Source organism: Lissotriton helveticus, chromosome 8, assembly GCF_964261635.1.
Source record: "Lissotriton helveticus chromosome 8, aLisHel1.1, whole genome shotgun sequence".
In the NCBI taxonomy this organism is placed as follows: Eukaryota; Metazoa; Chordata; class Amphibia; order Caudata; family Salamandridae; genus Lissotriton; species Lissotriton helveticus.
The window spans coordinates 1288539752-1288552265 of NC_136069.1; the positions used below are offsets into that span (position 1 = coordinate 1288539752).

The 12514-nt window shown below is 45.1% G+C and overlaps 1 protein-coding gene across 2 annotated transcripts in view; it reads left to right on the plus strand.

Moving 5' to 3' along the window:
- The window catches only part of TNFSF13B (TNF superfamily member 13b), a 112338-nt gene that overhangs the window by 67022 nt on the left and 32802 nt on the right, over positions 1-12514 (plus strand). The gene's annotated exons all lie outside the window — the stretch shown is intronic.

Sequence of the window (12514 nt, forward strand, 5' to 3'; positions counted from 1 at the left end):
ACCATTTTTAAAAACCGAGGATAGCGAGTTAATGCAGGTGCAAATACCAGAAGATGAATGGGTTGCCCATTACAGTAACATTTTTAATCCAAAAGATTTGTCCCTAGGAGCCTTACAGGGAATAGAGGATTTTGATAGTGAATCAGCTAAAGAGTTAGGGGCTTCTCTCACTCTTTCTGAGGTGAAGATGGCTCTGACAAGGGGTTCTGCCTTAAAAGCGCCTGGCCCTGATGCGGTACCGCTAGATTTCTTTAAATGCAATATGGACGTATGGGTACCTCTCTTATTAAATGTCTTTAGAGCTATAGTTGGGGGAGTTATTCACAGATCCTGGAAAGATGCAGTAGTGGTACCAATTTTTAAGAAGGGTAAAAAATCAGATCCGTGCTGTTACAGGCCGATCTCTTTAATTGATGCAACCTGTAAATTAATGGGCAGAGTTATTTTGGCGCGCCTTGAAACTTGGGCAGATTCAGTTGGCATCATTGTTGACTCCCAATATGGATTTAGACGGGGTAGGGGAACCACCGAGCAGTGCCTGAATTTAGCACTAATTATGGGTAAGTACATGGGTGCCAAATATAGTTCCATCCATCTGGCATTCATGGACTTATCCAGTGCCTTTGACACCGTATGTAGGGGCAAGCTGTGGCATATGATGGGGTCGATGGGGTTTGAGGAGCAATTGGTATCCCTGCTCCGTAGACTACATGCTGCAACTACAGTAAGTGTGCGTTATGGCTCTGGGGGGGAAAAAAACTAATCCTATCCCGTCTACTGAGGGTATCCGACAAGGATGCATTTTAGCTCCCTTTTTGTTTTTGGTTTACACGAACGGCCTGGAACATTTTTTGTTGCACTGTGGGGCTGATTTCCCAAAGGCAAATGATAGAAGGATTCCTATGTTGTTCATATGCTTATGATACGGTTTTAATGACTCTCACTGCAAATGGCATGCAGCTTTGTCTGGATGCTTTTGATTTGTTTATGGGGGATTTGGATTTAAAAGTTAGTTTTACTAAATCTTTTGCTATGACCTGCGGTCCTAAAAATGCAAAAACACGTACCTATAGGGTTAAGGACTGCATCATACTAAAAGTGGACACTTTTAACTATTTGGGAAACCTTTTTAACAAAAAATTGAATTGGGAACCATTAATTGCATTGCGGGCCCAAAAAGTATCAAACATAGTGGAGGGCCTTTTCCGCTTTGCGAGTAAGCTAGGTCAAAAACTAATACCCACATTATTAGCTCTATATAACGCCAAATGTGTCTCGCTAGCAACTTATGGTGCTGGCGTGTGGGGCACACACAATTGTGAAACATTGCAGCTGCAGGAAAATAAATTTATTAAGCGTCTCCTAGCAGTTCCGACAGGCACTTCAAACACCTTTTGCCATGCGGAGGTGGGCACGGAGTTTTTCAGTGATATTATACATCTGGCCCCCTTATTGCTTTGGATTAAAGTCTGGCAATCTGAAGAATTAAAATTGACCCATGCAATTTTACAGGATTGCCTCAAGCTGGACCACACTAGGGAGATACCTTGGCTTCAATATGTAAAGGATAACTTTTATAAGATTGGTTTAAGCTATATTTTCGATTACCCTGAGCGAATCGGCAAGATTCAAAAACAAAGACCAAAATCGCCTTCCACAATACTCTGGGTACTCTAATTCGTAGCAAGCATGCAATGTATGTAAGGGGTAAACTTCATAGGCCCCTTTACCAAACCTAAATTATTCATACACAATGGCGTTTTTATTTAACACGTTTCCGTCTTAATACGTTACATTTTCTTTTTGCTTTCCCAAAACAAGGTGGGTGGTGTAAGAACCTACTGCCATGTCCCTGTAATAATATAGTTACTCAGACTACTGTGCATCTAACCCTTTTTTGTGCTTTGTATAAAGTTCCCAGAATCAGATTTATTAGACCAGTGTTGGTCTCTTTTGGACCCCGTTGTTACAGAGAGTGTTATGAGCACTTACTATCTTTGTCAACCCCTCCCATTTGCAATGCAGTGCTGAATTTTATCAGATCGGCCCTCGTGATTAGAAACCGATATTAAATATAAAAAGGGAATAGGATATTAGTTAACCCCTTCGCTGCTAGGCCTTTTCCCCTCCTGTGCTGAGGCTTTTTTTGGCGTAGTAGTGCGCGCTTAGGCCCTTGTAACTTTTTGACCACATAAGGTATCCACGCCAAATTTGTGTCCTTTTCTTCCAACATCATGTGGATTCTAAAGGCGCCCAGGGTTTGTGGATTCCCTTGGAGGGGTCCCATAAATTAACCAAAATATAGTGATTTTTTTGTTTTTTTCAGAAAAATGGGAAAAACGGGCTGCAAATGAAAGCCTCTGGGTTTTTCCCTGAAAATGGTATCACAAAAGGGTTTGTGGGGCTGAAATCTCCATTTTCTCAGCTTTCAGGGAATGACAGACTTTTGTCAGAGAACCGACATTTTTCACTCAGTTTTGGCATTTTTCTGGGACATAGCCTATTTTTGCTATTTTTAGAGCTTTCCACCTCCTTCCAGTTAATGGTAGAAATGAGCTTGAAAGCAATAATGGATGCTGGAAAGCTTTACATTTTCGAAAAGTAGACAAAAGTCTGAATTCAGAAAGGGGTCATTTGTCTAAATCCATGAAGGTTTCGTTATAGAAACTAACAGTTAGATATTGGAATATTTGAAATTTTGTTGAAAAAAACAGCCTTTTGTCTCAACGTTTTCACCTATAACTTTTTCTAATTTTGACAGCTCTTGGAAAGCAATATACCGTTACATTTGTTAGACCTTCCTGGTTGTGGGGATATATAGGACTTGTAGTTTCACCAAGAACCCGACGAACCCAGATCCAAAAACTGAGCAGCAACTTGCAATGGTATTTTTTCATTTACTGGGTATAGTGCACTTTGTCTTGGAAAATGTATACATGGAATAATCTGTATGAAAGACACCTATGTATTTCTGAATTGGGTACAAATTATAGACTTCAGAAACAGTATATAATTGCACATTTTCAAAGTTGGGAATACTCATACTAGCATGAGAATTATTGGTCATTTTTCATAAAGATTTTTTTTTTACACAATGTCTTTCATTCAAAGGGAGAAATGCATGAACGCTCAATAGGTAATAACAGTTGATTTACAAATCTGAATTACCCCAAGTGTCCCGATAAAAACGGTACCTCACTTGTGTGGGTCGGCCTTGTGCCTGCGACAGGAAACGGCGCAAAATGCAACGTGGTCACACCTAAATTTAGCAGTTACAAATTGACCCTTTTTTGGCAAAGTGCCTACCTGTAGTTTTTGCACCCTAGCTCTGCCGGCACCTAGGGAAACCTAGCAAACCTATACATTTTTGAAAAGTAGACACCCAGGGAAATTCAGGATGGGGTGACTCGACTGCCTACCACCAGGTTTTGTTACCCAGAATCCCTTGCAAAGCTAAGATTTTGACAAAATAAACACATTTTCCTCACATTTCTGTGGTGGAAAGTTCTGGAATCTGCGTGGATCAACAAATTTCCACCCACCCAGCGTTTCCCCAGGTCTCCCGATAAAAACAGTACCTCACTTGTGTGGGTCGGCCTTGTGCCTACGACAGGAAACGGCACAAAATGCAACGTGGTCGCACCTCAATTTCCCAGTGAAATTTTACGTTCTTTGGAAAAAGAGACTACCTTTTGTTTTTGAGCCGTAGCTCTGCCAGCACCTAGGGAAACCTAGGAAACCTATACATTTATAAAAACTAGACACCCAGGGAAATTCAGGATGGGGTGACTCGTCTGCCTACCCCCAGGTTTTGTTACCCAGAATCCCTTGCAAATCTAAAAATTTGACCAAAAAAACAAATTTTCCTCACATTTCTGTGGTATAAAGTTCTGGAATCTGCGTGGATCAACAAATTTCCACCCACCCAGCGTGCCCCGAGGTCTCCAGAAAAAAATGGTACCTCACTTGCGTGGGTAGGCATAGTGGCTGCGACATGAAACAGCGCAAAACGCAGCATGGTCGCACCTCAATTTCCCAGTGAAATTTAGCACGATTCGGACAAAAAGACTACCTTTTGTTTTTGCGCCGTAGCTCTGCCAGCACCTTGGGAAACCTAGCAAACCTATACATTTTTGAAAACTAGACACCCAGGGCAATTCAGGATGGGGTGACTCGTCTGCCTACCCCCAGGTTTTGTTACCCGGAATCCCTTGCAAACATAAAAATGGGACCAAAAAACACATTTTCCTCACATTTCTGTGGTGGAAAGTTCTGGAATCTGCGTGGATCAACAAATTTCCACCCACCCAGTGTGCCCCCAGGTCTCCCGAAAAAAATGGTACCTCACTTGCATGGGTAGGCATAGTGGCTGCGACATGAAACAGCACAAAACGCAGCATGGTCGCACCTCAATTTCCCAGTGAAATTTAGCATGATTCGGACAAAAAGACTACCTTTTGTTTTTGCGCCGTAGCTCTGCCAGCACCTAGGGAAACCTAGCAAACCTATACATTTTTGAAAACTAGACACCCAGGGAAATTCAGGATGGGGTGACTCGTCTGCCTACCCCCAGGTTTTGTTACCTAGAATCCCTTGCAAACATAAAAATTTGACCAAAAAAACACATTTTCCTCACATTTCTGTGGTAGAAAGTTCTGGAATCTGCGTGGATCAACAAATTTCCACCCACCCAGCGTGCCCCCAGGTCTCCCGAAAAAAATGGTACCTCACTTGCATGGGTAGGCATAGTGGCTGCGACATGAAACAGCGCAAAACGCAGCATGGTCGCACCTCAATTTCCCAGTGAAATTTAGCACGATTCGGACAAAAAGACTACCTTTTGTTTTTGCGCCGTAGCTCTGCCAGCACCTAGGGAAACCTAGCAAACCTATACATTTTTGATAACTAGACACCCAGGGGAATTCAGGATTGGGTGACTCGACTGCCTACCACCAGGTTTTGTTACCCAGAATCCCTTGCAAAGCTAAGATTTTGACAAAATAAACACATTTTCCTCACATTTCTGTGGTGGAAAGTTCTGGAATCTGCGTGGATCAACAAATTTCCACCCACCCAGCGTTTCCCCAGGTCTCCCGATAAAAACAGTACCTCACTTGTGTGGGTCGGCCTTGTGCCTACGACAGGAAACGGCACAAAATGCAACGTGGTCGCACCTCAATTTCCCAGTGAAATTTTACGTTCTTTGGAAAAAGAGACTACCTTTTGTTTTTGAGCCGTAGCTCTGCCAGCACCTAGGGAAACCTAGGAAACCTATACATTTATAAAAACTAGACACCCAGGGGAATTCAGGATGGGGTGACTCGTCTGCCTACCCCCAGGTTTTGTTACCCAGAATCCCTTGCAAATCTAAAAATTTGACCAAAAAAACAAATTTTCCTCACATTTCTGTGGTATAAAGTTCTGGAATCTGCGTGGATCAACAAATTTCCACCCACCCAGCGTGCCCCCAGGTCTCCCGAAAAAAATGGTACCTCACTTGCGTGGGTAGGCATAGTGGCTGCGACATGAAACAGCGCAAAACGCAGCATGGTCGCACCTCAATTTCCCAGTGAAATTTAGCACGATTCGGACAAAAAGACTACCTTTTGTTTTTGCGCCGTAGCTCTGCCAGCACCTTGGGAAACCTAGCAAACCTATACATTTTTGAAAACTAGACACCCAGGGCAATTCAGGATGGGGTGACTCGTCTGCCTACCCCCAGGTTTTGTTACCCAGAATCCCTTGCAAACATAAAAATGGGACCAAAAAAACACATTTTCCTCACATTTCTGTGGTGGAAAGTTCTGGAATCTGCGTGGATCAACAAATTTCCACCCACCCAGTGTGCCCCCACGTCTCCCGAAAAAAATGGTACCTCACTTGCATGGGTAGGCATAGTGGCTGCGACATGAAACAGCACAAAACGCAGCATGGTCGCACCTCAATTTCCCAGTGAAATTTAGCATGATTCGGACAAAAAGACTACCTTTTGTTTTTGCGCCGTAGCTCTGCCAGCACCTAGGGAAACCTAGCAAACCTATACATTTTTGAAAACTAGACACCCAGGGCAATTCAGGATGGGGTGACTCGTCTGCCTACCCCCAGGTTTTGTTACCTAGAATCCCTTGCAAACATAAAAATTTGAACAAAAAAACACATTTTCCTCACATTTCTGTGGTAGAAAGTTCTGGAATCTGCGTGGATCAACAAATTTCCACCCACCCAGCGTGCCCCCAGGTCTCCCGAAAAAAATGGTACCTCACTTGCGTGGGTAGGCATAGTGGCTGCGACATGAAACAGCGCAAAACGCAGCATGGTCGCACCTCAATTTCCCAGTGAAATTTAGCACGATTCGGACAAAAAGACTACCTTTTGTTTTTGCGCCGTAGCTCTGCCAGCACCTAGGGAAACCTAGCAAACCTATACATTTTTGAAAACTAGACACCCAGGGCAATTCAGGATGGGGTGACTCGTCTGCCTACCCCCAGGTTTTGTTACCCAGAATCCCTTGCAAACATACAAATTTGACCAAAAAAACACATTTTCCTCACATTTCTGTGGTGGAAAGTTCTGGAATCTGCGTGGATCAACAAATTTCCACTCACCCAGCGTGCCCCCAGGTCTCCCAAAAAAAATGGTACCTCACTTGCGTGGGTAGGCATAGTGGCTGCGACATGAAACAGCGCAAAACGCAGCATGGTCGCACCTCAATTTCCCAGTGAAATTTAGCACGATTCGGACAAAAAGACTATCTTTTGTTTTTGCGCCGTAGCTCTGCCAGCACCTAGGGAAACCTAGCAAACCTATACATTTTTGAAAACTAGACACCCAGGGAAATTCAGGATGGGGTGACTCGTCTGCCTACCCCCAGGTTTTGTTACCTAGAATCCCTTGCAAACATAAAAATTTGACCAAAAAAACACATTTTACTCACATTTCTGTGGTAGAAAGTTCTGGAATCTGCGTGGATCAACGAATTTCCACCCACCCAGCGTGCCCCCAGGTCTCCCGAAAAAAATGGTACCTCACTTGCGTGGGTAGGCATAGTGGCTGCGACATGAAACAGCGCAAAACGCAGCATGGTCGCACCTCAATTTCCCAGTGAAATTTAGCACGATTCGGACAAAAAGACTACCTTTTGTTTTTGCGCCGTAGCTCTGCCAGCACCTAGGGAAACCTAGCAAACCTATACATTTTTGAGAACTAGACACCCAGGGGAATTCAGGATGGGGTGACTCGACTGCCTACCACCAGGTTTTGTTACCCAGAATCCCTTGCAAAGCTAAGATTTTGACAAAATAAACACATTTTCCTCACATTTCTGTGGTGGAAAGTTCTGGAATCTGCGTGGATCAACAAATTTCCACCCACCCAGCGTTTCCCCAGGTCTCCCGATAAAAACAGTACCTCACTTGTGTGGGTCGGCCTTGTGCCTACGACAGGAAACGGCACAAAATGCAACGTGGTCGCACCTCAATTTCCCAGTGAAATTTTACGTTCTTTGGAAAAAGAGACTACCTTTTGTTTTTGAGCCGTAGCTCTGCCAGCACCTAGGGAAACCTAGGAAACCTATACATTTATAAAAACTAGACACCCAGGGGAATTCAGGATGGGGTGACTCGTCTGCCTACCCCCAGGTTTTGTTACCCAGAATCCCTTGCAAATCTAAAAAGTTGACCAAAAAAACAAATTTTCCTCACATTTCTGTGGTATAAAGTTCTGGAATCTGCGTGGATCAACAAATTTCCACCCACCCAGCGTGCCCCCAGGTCTCCCGAAAAAAATGGTACCTCACTTGCGTGGGTAGGCATAGTGGCTGCGACATGAAACAGCGCAAAACGCAGCATGGTCGCACCTCAATTTCCCAGTGAAATTTAGCACGATTCGGACAAAAAGACTACCTTTTGTTTTTGCGCCGTAGCTCTGCCAGCACCTTGGGAAACCTAGCAAACCTATACATTTTTGAAAACTAGACACCCAGGGCAATTCAGGATGGGGTGACTCGTCTGCCTACCCCCAGGTTTTGTTACCCAGAATCCCTTGCAAACATAAAAATGGGACCAAAAAAACACATTTTCCTCACATTTCTGTGGTGGAAAGTTCTGGAATCTGCGTGGATCAACAAATTTCCACCCACCCAGTGTGCCCCCAGGTCTCCCGAAAAAAATGGTACCTCACTTGCATGGGTAGGCATAGTGGCTGCGACATGAAACAGCACAAAACGCAGCATGGTCGCACCTCAATTTCCCAGTGAAATTTAGCATGATTCGGACAAAAAGACTACCTTTTGTTTTTGCGCCGTAGCTCTGCCAGCACCTAGGGAAACCTAGCAAACCTATACATTTTTGAAAACTAGACACCCAGGGCAATTCAGGATGGGGTGACTCGTCTGCCTACCCCCAGGTTTTGTTACCTAGAATCCCTTGCAAACATAAACATTTGACCAAAAAAAAACATTTTCCTCACATTTCTGTGGTAGAAAGTTCTGGAATCTGCGTGGATCAACAAATTTCCACCCACCCAGCGTGCCCCCAGGTCTCCCGAAAAAAATGGTACCTCACTTGCGTGGGTAGGCATAGTGGCTGCGACATGAAACAGCGCAAAACGCAGCATGGTCGCACCTCAATTTCCCAGTGAAATTTAGCACGATTCGGACAAAAAGACTACCTTTTGTTTTTGCGCCGTAGCTCTGCCAGCACCTAGGGAAACCTAGCAAACCTATACATTTTTGAAAACTAGACACCCAGGGCAATTCAGGATGGGGTGACTCGTCTGCCTACCCCCAGGTTTTGTTACCCAGAATCCCTTGCAAACATACAAATTTGACCAAAAAAACACATTTTCCTCACATTTCTGTGGTGGAAAGTTCTGGAATCTGCGTGGATCAACAAATTTCCACTCACCCAGCGTGCCCCCAGGTCTCCCGAAAAAAATGGTACCTCACTTGCGTGGGTAGGCATAGTGGCTGCGACATGAAACAGCGCAAAACGCAGCATGGTCGCACCTCAATTTCCCAGTGAAATTTAGCACGATTCGGACAAAAAGACTATCTTTTGTTTTTGCGCCGTAGCTCTGCCAGCACCTAGGGAAACCTAGCAAACCTATACATTTTTGAAAACTAGACACCCAGGGCAATACAGGATGGGGTGACTCGTCTGCCTACCCCCAGGGTTTGTTACCCAGAATCCCTTGCAAACATATACATTTGACCAAAAAAACACATTTTCCTCACATTTCTGTGGTAGAAAGTTCTGGAATCTACGTGGATCAACAAATTTCCACCCACCCAGCGTGCCCCCAGGTCTCCCGAAAAAAATGGTACCTCACTTGCGTGGGTAGGCATAGTGGCTGCGACATGAAACAGCGCAAAACGCAGCATGGTCGCACCTCAATTTCCCAGTGAAATTTAGCACGATTCGGACAAAAAGACTACCTTTTGTTTTTGCGCCATAGCTCTGCCAGCACCTAGGGAAACCTAGCAAACCTATACATTTTTGAAAACTAGACACCCAGGGCTATTCAGGATGGGGTGACTCGTCTGCCTACCCCCAGGTTTTGTCACCCAGAATCCCTTGCAAACATAAAAATTTGACCAAAAAAACACATTTTCCTCACATTTCTGTGGTAGAAAGTTCTGGAATCTGCGTGGATCAACAAATTTCCACCCACCCAGCGTGCCCCCACGTCTCCCGAAAAAAATGGTACCTCACTTGCGTGGGTAGGCATAGTGGCTGCGACATGAAACAGCGCAAAACGCAGCATGGTCGCACCTCAATTTCCCAGTGAAATTTAGCATGATTCGGACAAAAAGACTACCTTTTGTTTTTGCGCCGTAGCTCTGCCAGCACCTAGGGAAACCTAGCAAACCTATACATTTTTGAAAACTAGACACCCAGGGCAATTCAGGATGGGGTGACTCGTCTGCCTACCCCCAGGTTTTGTTACCCAGAATCCCTTGCAAACATAAAACTTTGACCAAAAAAACACATTTTCCTCACATTTCTGTGGTGGAAAGTTCTGGAATCTGCGTGGATCAACAAATTTCCACCCACCCAGCGTGCCCCCAGGTCTCTCAAAAAAAATGGTACCTCACTTGCGTGGGTAGGCATAGTGGCTGCGACATGAAACAGCGCAAAACGCAGCATGGTCGCACCTCAATTTCCCAGTGAAATTTAGCACGATTCGGACAAAAAGACTATTTTTTGTTTTTGCGCCGTAGCTCTGCCAGCACCTAGGGAAACCTAGCAAACCTATACATTTTTGAAAGCTAGACACCCAGGGCAATTCAGGATCGGGTGACTCGTCTGCCTACCCCCAGGTTTTGTTACCCAGAATCCCTTGCAAACATAAAAATTTGACCAAAAAAACACATTTTCCTCACATTTCTGTGGTGGAGAGTTCTGGAATCTGCGTGGATCAACAAATTTCCACCCACCCAGCGTGCCCCCAGGTCTCCCAAAAAAAATGGTACCTCACTTGCGTGGGTAGGCATAGTGGCTGCGACATGAAACAGCGCAAAACGCAGCATGGTCGCACCTCAATTTCCCAGTGAAATTTAGCACGATTCGGACAAAAAGACTACCTTTTGTTTTTGCGCCGTAGCTCTGCCAGCACCTAGGGAAACCTAGCAAACCTATACATTTTTGAAAACTAGACACCCAGGGCAATTCAGGATGGGGTGACTCGTCTGCCTACCCCCAGGTTTTGTTACCCAGAATCCCTTGCAAACATAAAAATGTGACCAAAAAAACACATTTTCCTCACATTTCTGTGGTGGAAAGTTCTGGAATCTGCGTGGATCAACAAATTTCCACCCACCCAGCGTGCCCCCAGGTCGCCCCAAAAAAATGGTACCTCACAAGAGTGGATAGACATAGTGGCTGCAACAGGAAACGGTTCAAATCGTACGGTGGTGAATTTACATTACCTCATTGCAAAACTACCTTGATTTTGGGGGGGGCATCTGAGTTTGTGGCCCGGGGCTCGGTGGTATTCTTCGCAAAGTAGCAAACCCAAACAGTTCTGAAAACTAGACACCCGGGAGAGTCCAGGGAGGTATGGCATGTGTGGGTCCCCCAATGTTTTCCTACCCAGAACTCTTTGCAAACCTTAAAAATAGGTAAAAATAGCACTTTTCCAAACATTTTGGCGTGGGATCGCCGTGCCGGCAAAAAAAAAACCACCCTGCGTTCCCCTTGTTCTCCCGAGTAAAAGGATACCTCACTTGTGTGGGTGCCCCAAAGCAGAACACGCCAAAAATGAATTTTGAAAAAAGTAGTTTTTAGTCATATTTAAGTTTTACAAATTAAGCACCCCAGCCTGAGTCACATGCCTTTGGCCCACCCACACAAGTGAGGTATCATTTTACTCGGGAGAACAAGGGAAACACTGGGTGGTAGGACATTTGTTCCGGCAGCGAGATCCCACCCAAAAAAGTACGGAAAAGTGGGTTTTTGGACCAAAATTTCAGGTTGGCAGGGGTTTCTGGGTAGGAAAACATTGGGGGACCCACGCATGCCATACCTCCCTGGACTCCCCCGGGTGTCTAGTTCTCAGAACTGTTTGGGTTTGGTAGTTTCCAAAGATGCCTGCCAAGCCCCGGGTCAAAAGCTCAGGTGACCCCCTCAAAAAATAAGATTATTTGGCTAAAGGTAATTTTTTGGTCTCCACAGTATGAATTGGGCCTTTTCCTAAAGCAGCCGCTATGCCTACCCACGCAAGTGAGGTACCATTTTTATCGGGAGACCTTGGGGAACGCTGGGTGGGAGGTCATTTGTGTGAGCCCAGTGATGCCACGCTTTCCCACACTAAAACGTGTGAAAAAACTGATTTTTTTCCAAGCAAAAAATGAGGTTTGCAAGGGATTCTGGGTAAAGGAACGTTGGAGGATCCACGCAAGCCATACCTCCTTGGAAGCCCCCGGGTGTCTACTTTTCAGAAATGTGTGGGATTGGTAGGTTTCCCTAGATGGCTGTCTCGCACGGGGCCAAAAACCCAGGTAACCCCTCTTGCAAAAGCTGGTGGACTTAACATTTTCACCATTGTTAAATTCACCAGCTTTTGCAAGAGGGGTTACCTGGGTTTCTGGCCCCGTGCGAGACAGCCATCTATGGAAACCTACCAAACCCACACATCTCTGAAAAGTAGACACCCGGGGGCTTCCAAGGAGGCATGGCTTGCGTGGATCCTCCAACGTTCCTTTACCCAGAATCCCTTGCAAACCTCATTTTTTGCATGGAAAAAATCAATGTTTTCACACGTTGTAGTCTGGGAAAGCGTGGCATCACTGGTCTCACACAAATTACCTCCCACCCAGCGTTCCCCCAGGTCTCCAAAAAAAACGGTACCTCACTTGCGTGGGTAGCCATAGTGGCTGCAACAGGAAAAGGTCCAAATCTAACGGTGGTGAATATAAAATACCCTGAAGCAATATAACTTTGATTTTGGGGGGGGGGGGGCACCTGAGTTTTTGGCCCGGGGCTGGGTGGTATTCTTTGGAAAGTAGCAAACCCAA